The sequence below is a fragment of the Acomys russatus genome, chromosome 31, assembly GCF_903995435.1.
Source record: "Acomys russatus chromosome 31, mAcoRus1.1, whole genome shotgun sequence".
Taxonomy (NCBI): domain Eukaryota; kingdom Metazoa; phylum Chordata; class Mammalia; order Rodentia; family Muridae; genus Acomys; species Acomys russatus.
In genome coordinates this window covers 1,318,250-1,328,606 of record NC_067167.1, presented here as the reverse complement: position 1 = coordinate 1,328,606, position 10,357 = coordinate 1,318,250, and positions in this window count along the sequence as shown.

The following is a 10,357-nucleotide window of genomic DNA, read 5'->3' as shown; positions in this document are numbered from 1 at the left end:
TTTTTCAAGATAAGGTTTCTCTGTGTAGCCTTGGCTGTCCTGGACTCACTTTTTTTTTTTTTTTTTTTTTTTTTTTTTTTTGGTTTTTCGAGGACAGGGTTTCTCTGTGTCGCCTTGGCTGTCCTGGACTCACTTTGTAGATCAGGCTGGCCTCGAACTCACAGCGATCCGCCTGCCTCTGCCTCCCGAGTGCTGGGATTAAAGGCGTGCGCCACCACGCCCGGCCCTGTCCTGGACTCACTTTGTAGACCAGGCTGGCTTCGAACTCACAGTGATCAGCTCGCCTCTGCCTCCCGAGTGCTGGGATTAAAGGCATGCACCAGCACGCCCAGCTAAGATTTTATTTATTTATTATGTATACAGTGTTCTGCCTGCACACCAGAAGAGGGTACCAGATCTCATTATAGATGGTTGTGAGCTACCATGTGGTTGCTGGGAATTGAACTCAGGACCTCTGGAAGAGCAGTCAGTGCCCCTAACCTCTGAGCCACCTCTCTAGCCCTCCAGTCCTCTTGCCTAACTCCCTGAAGCAAGATTCCACCTACAGTATTTCAGATCAAAGCAGCTGCTCTGTTCTTTACCCACCCACAGCCTCTCCCAGAATCCTTTCCACCCAGTTCCCATCAGCTCCCAGAGTCCAGCGTCAGGTCAGCTGTCACCAGCCCAGAGGTCCATCCTCCACTGAACACTGAACGCCTCCCGGGAACCCACTGCAGGCACTTCCTCCTTGCACCCTCAGAACTACCAGCTCACTTTACCCGCCAAACAGTCCCACACAGAGAGCCTGCCTTGTCCTTCATGCCCCTTGCTCATCCATCTATTGTGGTAATTTTCCCTAGTGTACCGAAGATGGCATGGCTACCCTCTGTCACCCTGCAACCCTGGACCTTTACATGGCAGCTAGGGCTGCCTGCTGCCTGAGAGGGACAGCGCAGGTGTCCTGAAATGCAGCCTGGGTGAGAAGGCTCCGGATGTCCCCAAGCCACAGGTGACAGAAGTCAGCCACTACAGCAGGGACAGGGGAGGAGTAAGCTTTCTGTCAACAGCCTGTGTTTGGCGGTCCTGGGGGCCTGGGCTGGGGCAGTGTGGGGCGTGGCTCTGTGTCTCCATGGGGGAATGCCATTCCAGAGGTGGGGGCAGGAGGACCATGAGTTTCTGGGCCAGCCTCTGCTAAATAGTAGGGTCTAGGCCAGCCTGGGCTACACTACCCTGTCTGAAGAAAACAAATTACATATGTCGACAACAGAAATGTAGACAAATACCCTTGTTTTCGCCCATCCTAGTGGGTGTTTGTAATGCACCTGTACTAACTACGGCAGCGTTTCTAACAAAGGCCTTTGAAAAGCACATTCCCATGAGCCAAGCATCCCCCCCAACCCCCAGTGTGGGGTGCTTCCTCACCCGTAGCTGAGCGCCAGGAGGATCAGAGGGGGACTGAGGGTTGGGGACGAGACGGACGCTCAGAAAGTGACCCTGGCCACCAAGGCTGTCTTTGAAGGCTGCGGTGACTCTGTGATTCTTGCAGCGTCCTCTCTCAGAGAAGAGCCCAGCCTGGTCCCCAGCCTCAGCGGCGCGGCAAGCTGCCCCAGCACAGTCAAGGATTAGGCCCCATCCACTTTCCATCCCTTTTGCCTTTGATTTTTTTTTTTTTTTTAAGTCTTTCATTTTAACTATTAGGCAATTCTGGGAGTGTCATTTACATTTCAAAAAAACACAAAAACCCTCTCCGGCTAGGATTTGTTTTTCATTTTTTTTTCTCTGCCGCCTTGTTCTTCCTGAGAGTTCCTCATCTACTGTCGTGTGTTTCCTTCAAGGTCCCCTACCGCACCGGCTCACAGGGTTCCTCACTTGTAGGACACTCCATCCAGGCACCCCTCCCCCCTCTTAGCTGCCTTTTCCTCCCGCCTTCCCCAAAAGCTACAAGTTACCCTTCCATGACAGGATCAGCTTGGAGGACCCAAAACTCCCAGTCACCCCAAATCCCACTTGGATTCTATAAGAAAATACAGTAGACTTAATAGGATTTTTCTACTTTCTGATTGTTTTCTTTGTCTACTCTGAATGTGCAGTGTTCAAAAGGCACAACCTTTCACTGGGCTGCCCAGAACAGTCTTGAACTTTCTGTGGAGCCCCGCCTAGAATCCCCCAGTGAGGGGGCTAGGGGCGTGGTCAATGTGGAGCCCCGCCTAGAATCCCCCAGTGAGGGGCTAGGGGCGTGGTCAATGTGGAGCCCCGCCTAGAATTCCCCAGTGAGGGGCTGGGGGCGTGGTCAGGGTGGAGCCCCGCCTAGAATCCCCCAGTGAGAGGCTAGGGGCGTGGTCAATGTGGAGCCCCGCCTAGAATTCCCCAGTGAGGGGCTAGGGGCGTGGTCAATGTGGAGCCCCGCCTAGAATCCCCCAGTGAAAGGCGGGGACCCATTCTTTGAGCTAGGCAGCTGACCTGGAGAGGCAGCCAAGGTCTTAACAGGATTCAATGTTGAGAGCAAAAGGAACTGAGTCTCCCCAAGGTGCTGTCAGCAAGGGTGGCATTTGCTGGGCAGCCCCTCCCACCTCTGTCCTCATGGTGTATGAAGCCAACATCTAGGGGTTGCGGTTCTGCTCCTGGGAAGGAGATCAGCACCCCAGGTGCACCTTTCCCTGTATCCTGTCTTCCCAAATCAAAGACTCTGAGCAGCAGATTTTGTTGTCGTCTTCTTTTTTGTTGTTGTTGTTTTTCGAGACAGGGTTTCTCTGTTGAGCCTTGGCCATCCTGGACTCACTTTGTAGACCAGGCTGGCTTTGAACTCACAGCGATCCGCCTGCCTCTGCCTCCCAAGTGCTGTTTTTTTTTTTAAATACAAGATAGCTATAAATGTTTTGTAAACACTTGTTTGCTTTTCTGTCCTGCTTCCCCTTTCTCTGCTATTCGATAAGTCCACACTTTCTTTTATTGAGGGGGGTGGGTTTTGAAACAGGGTCTTTCAGCCAGGCAATGGTGGTGCATGCCTTTAATCCCAGCACTCAGGAGGCAGAGGCAGGTGGATTGCTGTGAGCTCGAGGCCAGCCTGGTCTACACAGCAAGTCCAGGACAGCCAGGGCTACACAGAGAAACCCTCTCTCGAAAAAGAAAAAAAAAAGGAAGAAAGAAAACAAGCCCAAGCATAGTCATGAAGGATGGCCTGGTCTACAGAGGGAATCCAGGACAGCTAGGGCTGCACAGAGAAACCATGTCTTGAAGAAAACAAACAAGCCAGGCAGTGATGGCGTACACCTTTAATCCCAGCACTTGGGAGGCAGAGGCAGGAGGATCTCTGTGAGTTCAAGGCCAGCCTGGTCTACAAAGTGAGTCCAGGACAGCCAGGGCTACACAGAAAAACCCGGTCTTTAAAAAACAAACAAAAAAGGGGAAAAGAAAATTAAAATCACTTCACTGTTCAAACATCTAAAAGTTCCCTTCTACCCCCACTGTGTCCATCTGGCTCCTGCCATTGGCCAGGCCTAGGTGACAATGTAGGGCCTGTGAGGAGAGTCCAGCTCCTCCTGTATCCATGGCAACACACTACACCCCACTCCAGTCAGTCCCTGTATGTGCCTGTCCCCCACGCACACTGACCCCAACTTCATTCGGAAAGCAATTCCGTTCCCGCTGCTTCCCAGCAAATGACAGGTTTGAGTGGAGCTCTGTTTGGGGAAGCAGGTTCCCTGGTGGTGTAAGAAAATCTTGCAGAACCCCCCGGGGAGGTGGAAGCCCTTCCTCCCAGCCTGGCCTGTGGGAGCCTGGTCTGCAGCCCACAAGACCAATGCCAGGGTTAAAAGTCCCGGGACCAGGACAGTCTAGTTCCGTACCACTCGGGAGGTGGAGACAGGAGGACAGAGTTTAAAGGTCGTCCTTGGCTACAAAGAGAATTCAAGGACACCATGGGATATAGGAATCCCCGTGGGTGTGGTGGTGCACGCCTTTAGTCCCAGCACTCTGCAAGGCAGAGGCAGGAGGATCTCTGTGAGTTTGAGGCCAGCTTGGTCTACAAAGCAAGTCTAGGACAGCCAAGGCTACACAGAGAAACCCTGTCTCAAAAAAAACCAAAAACTAAGTGTGAAGAATGAAAGGGAGAAATAAGGGAGGGAGGAGGCAGGGGAGGGAAGAAGGGAGAGGGGGGAGGCAGGGGAGGGAGGAAGGGGAGGGGAGGAGGGAAAGGAGGGAGGAAGGCGGAGGGGAGGAGGCAGGGGAGGGAGGCTGCTGGAAGCCCCTACGTTTGATGCTCAGTTGGTCAGAGCTGTTGACCCCAAGCCTGGTGACCTGTGTTGGGTCCCAGGGCCCTCACGGTGGGAGGAGAGACTGCCCTCCCTCAAGTTATCCTCTGACCTCTGCGCACAGACTAAATTAAATTAGAGTAGTCTAAAAAATACCAATGCCGGGCATGGTGGCACACACCTTTCCCAACACATCTGTCAATGTCTGTCACCCCGACACATGGTAGGGAGAAGGCAGCCCCCACCAGCGCCCTCAGCGGCTCCCTGGGCTTTAAGGGGATGAAGGATACCTGCCAGGTGTTGTCAGGTCCTGCCAGGACAGTGGTACACACACCTGGGGACCCGAGGGATGCTCCAGCCAGGTGGGAAGGATTCCCGAGACTCTGCCAGACAGCGAGGGCATTGTTGCGGGTTCGAGCTCACCACCCAGACATCCAATCTCTGCCTGAACCCAGGTGACATGACTGATGGGCCCCGCGGGGAAGCAGCCAGGACCTCCAGAGGCCTTCCTGGGCTGCCAGGTACGTAATGCCCATCACGAGTGGGTCATCCCAGCCTGATGCACCCCAGCAATTAGCTGATGAGCGACGGCTCATTGATCGCGGCTGGGGCGCTCTGCTCCAGGCCCCATCCATCTCCCAGCCTTCGGCCTGATTATGCATTCGCGGTGGGAGAGGAGAGCTGACTGCAAGCCTTGTGTTTTATTCATGGAGCCCAGCTCCCCCGGAACCATTACCGGTTTTTAACAGGGAGGCCTAGGCCTGCGTGTGTAGTGTGCGAAGTGGTGTGTTCCCGGCAGTCCACACCGCCGAGGGTGGAAATGTACGTAAACAGGGTGCAGACCTGGAACCACGCACAGCTCTGGTGCTGAGGGAACACTGGACAAGCCCCAGAAGCTTCCACAGAGAGCTCCAAGTGAGCAGAGAGCTCCTCGTTTTATTAAATGTTTATTGATTTATTTGATTATTTATTTTTATTTATGTTTTTTTTTTTTTTTTTCGAGACAGTGTCTCTCTGTATAGCCTTGGCTGTCCCGGACTCTCTTTGTAGACCAGGCTGGCCTCGAACTCACAGCGATCCACCTACCTCTGCCTCCCGAGTGCTGGGATTAAAGGTGTGCGCCACCACGCCCAGCTTATTTATGGTTTTTCTTTTTTTTTTTTGGTTTTTCGAGACAGTGTTTCTCTGTGTAGCCTTGGCCATCCTGGACTCACTTTGTAGACCTGGCTGGCCTCGAACTCACAGCGATCCACCTGCCTCTGCCTCCCGAGTGCTGGGATTAAAGGCATGCGCCACCACGCCCGGCTTATTTATGGTTTTTCATGATGGGTTTTCTCTGTGTAGCCTTGGCTGTCCTGGGCTCACTTTGTAGACCAGGCTGGCCACGAACTCAGAGATCTGCTGGCCTCGGCTTTCAAGTGTGCGCCAACACTGCCTGGCTCTATTATAGTCTATGTTCAAAACAATAACAAGAGATAGATAGCTCAGCGGTTAAGAACACACGCTGCTCTTTCAGGAGGTCAGAGTTCGATTCCCAGCACTAACAGCTCACAACCACGTGTAACCTCATTTATCGTCCCTCTACAGACAAAGACACACACACACTCACACACACACAAAATAAATAATTTTATATGCATATGACACATTCCCTCATCTCCTCTGTACTTGGTAATAATAAATTTTCCATTGGCCAGGTCACTGTCATTTGACAGCAGGTCACTGACACCAGCCAGCGGTCGCTTGCTCTTAATCCCAGCACTGGGGAGGCAGAGGCAGAAGAAAAGCCGGCGCAGCCTGGACTGTACTGTGAAACTCCATCTTAAACAGTAGTTCAACTTCCTGGTCACAGCTCAGGACACAGGGGGCCTGGGCCCATTTCTTCTTGAGCAGAAATGGATGGGCGACTTTGCAAGAGTCTGAGGGACCTCACTACACCCTCCTTGTCCCATCGAGTCCTCTGGCCTTCAGACACACACGGGTCAAGCGTGACTGCTCCCTGCTGAGAGCTGTCACCCTGGCCTTGTGGGAGATGGGAGGGTAGAAAAAAAAACCATACCCAACTGTCTCCCAATGGGGACACAAAACCCCAACAAAGACAGGATGCCTGGAGGAGGTTCAACTCTAGTTTCCATGGCTACAGAGGCGAGGATGGCAGAAAACTTGGGTCGACAGGCGACATTGTGTACCCAGCCTGAGAGTCCAAGGCTGTCTGCAGCCGTGGCAGTCTGATTTGGGGGGGAATCCAAATCCATAGAAAAACTCAAGGGGTCTTTTGTAAGCTCCTTCCCCATGTCCCCTTGGCCTGCCCTGGGCCCTCCCTGGCTCCTGGGGCCACCTCACCCCAGCAGACATCTACTTGGGGACTTTGGGGGAAGAGTTTCCCAAAGCCAGACAGGCTCAGTCTGCGACCTGGAAGTTTCTGCCAGACCTAAAACACACGTGGAAGAAAACCTCCCAGACTGCTCTCTTACTGTCCCTCAAATGGGACCAGCAAAGTCTGCAAAAAGGAGACACAGGGTCCCAGGTGGGAACAACAGTTCAAACAGCCAGTGATGGACAGAGAGAAACTCACTACAACTCCCTGGAAACACAAAAACCTCAAATTGACCAGTTTTCATATTTGGGTTTAAATGCCAACAGACCTTTGGGTCTCTCAAATCAGATGACAATTCAAGGCCGATCTATGGTGAAGCACACCTTTAATCCCAGCACTCTAGAGGCTGTTACGTGTTAAATGATTGTTTTGAGACCAGCATGTACCTACACCAGCTCTGCGTCACACAATCATTTATTTATTTTATGTGTGTGCTGGGGCTCGAGTGATGGCTTAGCAAGCAGTCAGGAGCACCTGTTCCTTTTCTTTTCTCCTCCTCCTCCTCCTTCTTCTTGGTTTGTTTATTTTTCGAGACAGGGTTTCTCTGTGTAGTCTTTGTTGTCCTGGACTCACTTTGTAGACCAGGCTGACCTCGAACTCATTGAGATCTGCCCACCTCTGCCTCCTGAGTGCTGGGATCCCAGGCGAAGAGCACTTTTTTTTCTTTTTTTGGTTTTTTGAGACAGGGTTTCTCTGTGTAGCCTTGGCCATCCTGGACTCACTTTGTAGACCAGGCTGGCCTCGAACTCACAGCGATCCGCCTGCCTCTGCCTCCCGAGTGCTGGGATTAAAGGCGTGCGCCACCACGCCCGGCTTTTTTTTTTTTTTTTTTTTTTTGGTTTTTCAAGACAAGGCTGTCCTAGACTCACTTTGTAGACCAGACTGGCCTCAAGCTCACAGTGATCCGCCTGCCTCTGCCTCCCGAGTGCTGGGATTAAAGGCATGCGCCACCACACCCAGCACTCTTTTTCTTTTCTTTTCTTTTTCTTTTTCTTTTTCTTTTTTTCTTTCTTTTTTATTTTTGAGACAGGATTTCTCTGTGTAGCCTTGGCTGCTCTGGACTCGCTTTGTAGACCAGGCTGGCCTTGAACACTCGAACTCACCGAGATTCGCCTGCCTCTGCCTCCCAAGTGCTGGGATTAAAAGCGTGCGCCACCACGCCCAGTTTGAAGAGCACTTGTTTCTTTTGCAGAGGAATGAGTTTGGTTCCAGCACCCTCCTGGGGCCCACCTCTGGCAGCTAATGACTGTGACACTACCCCCAGAAGATCTGATGCCAGAGGGGGCTGTTTCCAGGCCCCCCACGCTCTGCCTTCCAGCCCGAGATGCTCAATCCTCACACAGGATGCTGTCCCGGGAGGCTACCATCCAGGGGCAGGATCTAGAAAACTGGGGCCATGGAGCTGTGGTCTCATAGCAAGTAGAGAGACAGGGACACAGAGATGGGGTGGGTAGAGACAAAGACACAGAGATAGAGACACAGATAAAGGCAGAGAAGCAAAGAGAAATAGAAACCAGGCGTGGTGGTGCACGCCCTTAATGCCAGCACTTGGGAGGTAGAGGCAGGTGGATCATTGTGAGTTCAAAGCCAGCCTGGTCTACAAAGCGACTTCAGGACAGCCAAGGCTACACAGAGAGACCCTGTCTCTATAAACTAATGAGAGAGAGAGAGAGAGACAGACAGAGAGAGAGACAGACAGAGAGAGAGAGACAGACAGACAGAGAGAGAGAGAGGCAATGCAGACAGACATAGGGCAAGATATACAGTGCCCTGTGATTGATTGATCTACGCCCCATCTCCATGGCTGTGCTGACCATCTGTGGGTGCCCCTGCATCTGACTTAGTCAGTCTGTAAGTGGGCCAGACACCTTCCGGGTCAGGACTGGCTGTGAGTATTCAACCCTTCCCAGGTGTCACAGGCCTACAGCAGCCAGAAGCCCCCAGCCAGGCTCAGCTCAGGCCCTGATCAGGGGGCTGCCCTCAGGGTGCCAGGACGGCTGTGGCTGTGGTGGCGCTGGGTGCTCTAGTAGGACCGATCCACATTCTGAACACTGGAACGTGTGACTGTGGCGGGCGGTGGTGGCGCCTTTAATCCCAGCACTCGGGAGGCAGAGGCAGGTGGATCACTGTGAGCTTGAGGCCAGCCTGGTCTACAAAGTGAGTCCAGAACAGTCAAGGCTACACAGAGAAACCCTTGTCTCGGGAAAAAAAAAAAAAAGAAACAGAGTTAAGAAGTCATAGCCGGGTATAGTGGCACACGCTTGTAATCCCAGCACTCAGGGAAGCAGAGGCAGGTGGATCACTGTGAGTTCAAGGCCAGCCTGGTCTACAAAAGTGAGTCCAGGACAGCCAAAGCTAACACAGAGACACCCTGTCTTGAAAAAACAAAACAAAACAAAAACAAAAAAACCAACCCCCCCCCCAAAAAAAACAAACGGATGGACAGACAGCTCACTTACTGCAAGTTCCCGAGCACAGGTGCCACTTGTTTTCTGTGTTTACACTTCCTCCCTTCCCTGGCTGCCTTCTTTCTACAGGGTCTCGCACAGCTCAGCCTCGCCTCCACTTTGCTGTCCAGCTGAGGATGGCCTTGAACTCCTGACCCTCCTGCCTGGACTTGGTGTCACTGCCAGGCCTAGACAGGAGTGTGCTGAGCCATGGGCCTGGGGCCTGGGAGTGGAGAAAGCCCACTCTAGCCCCTTAGCTCACCACACAGCCATCTCTGTTTGACCGTGCTGCAGGTGTGCAGTGGAGCCAGGTGGAGTGTAGCTGGCTGCTCTACACCTGGTTGAGTCCCCTCCACACCTGTGAGGCAGCTGTGTCGTCCCCGGCAACCTTCACTCTCCCTCCCAGCCATCCCTGAGCCCTTGGTGGTGATGGGCTCCTCCTCTGGGCCCATTTAACAGATTGGAGAAACTGAGGCTGGGGCTCCGGTCTCCTTGGACACAGAGCTGGGACAGGAATGCCGCTGCCCGTGGGTTCCCAGGCCCGGGCCGTGGGTGTCTGGCTTGCGATTCACTTTGTGGCCTCTTTCTCCTCATCTGGTGTTTCAAGTTCAGGAGCGGACTCCGGCATGGAAATTCTCCCTGCGAGTGAGGCGGCTTCGAAATCCTTTTTTTTTTTTTTTGTTTTTTTCGAAACAAGGTCTCTCTGTGTTAGCCTTGTCCGTCCTGGACTTGCTTTGTAGGCCAGGCTGGCCTCAAACTCACAGCGATCCGCCTGCCTCTGCCTCCAGAGTGCTGGGATTAAAGGCGTGCGCCACCACGCCCGGCCCCCCTGAAATCCTTAATGCATTGTTTAGACAGCAGCTTTTAAACTGAGGGGAGGGGGCGCTCAGGGAGGGGAGGGGATGTGGCTGCGGGCTGGAGGGGGGGAGTGGGGGGGGAGGGAAGGTCACCATTTTTTTTTTCCTGCACAAAGGTCAGTCCCAGACTGTTGCCAAGGCAACAGCTAGCTTAAAGATGGAGGTTTAAGGAGGAGAGATGGTCTCAACCTCCCCTGGGAAGATGGCCTGGGTGGGGTGCTCAGGGGGCCACCGAGAGCAGGAAGAGGACCTTAGATCCTTTGATCGTTTTTGTGGGGGATCCTGGAGGAAATATGGCATTCAGAGAGGAGATCTGGGTCAGGTCTGCCGTCCCATCCTGATTACTGTGAGCCTCGGCGTATTGGTTTGGGAAACAGGAGCAGTTAGCAGGTAGGACCAGGACCGACGCCTTGGGGGAAGCTGACACTGTGAGGGGGAGCACGGTCT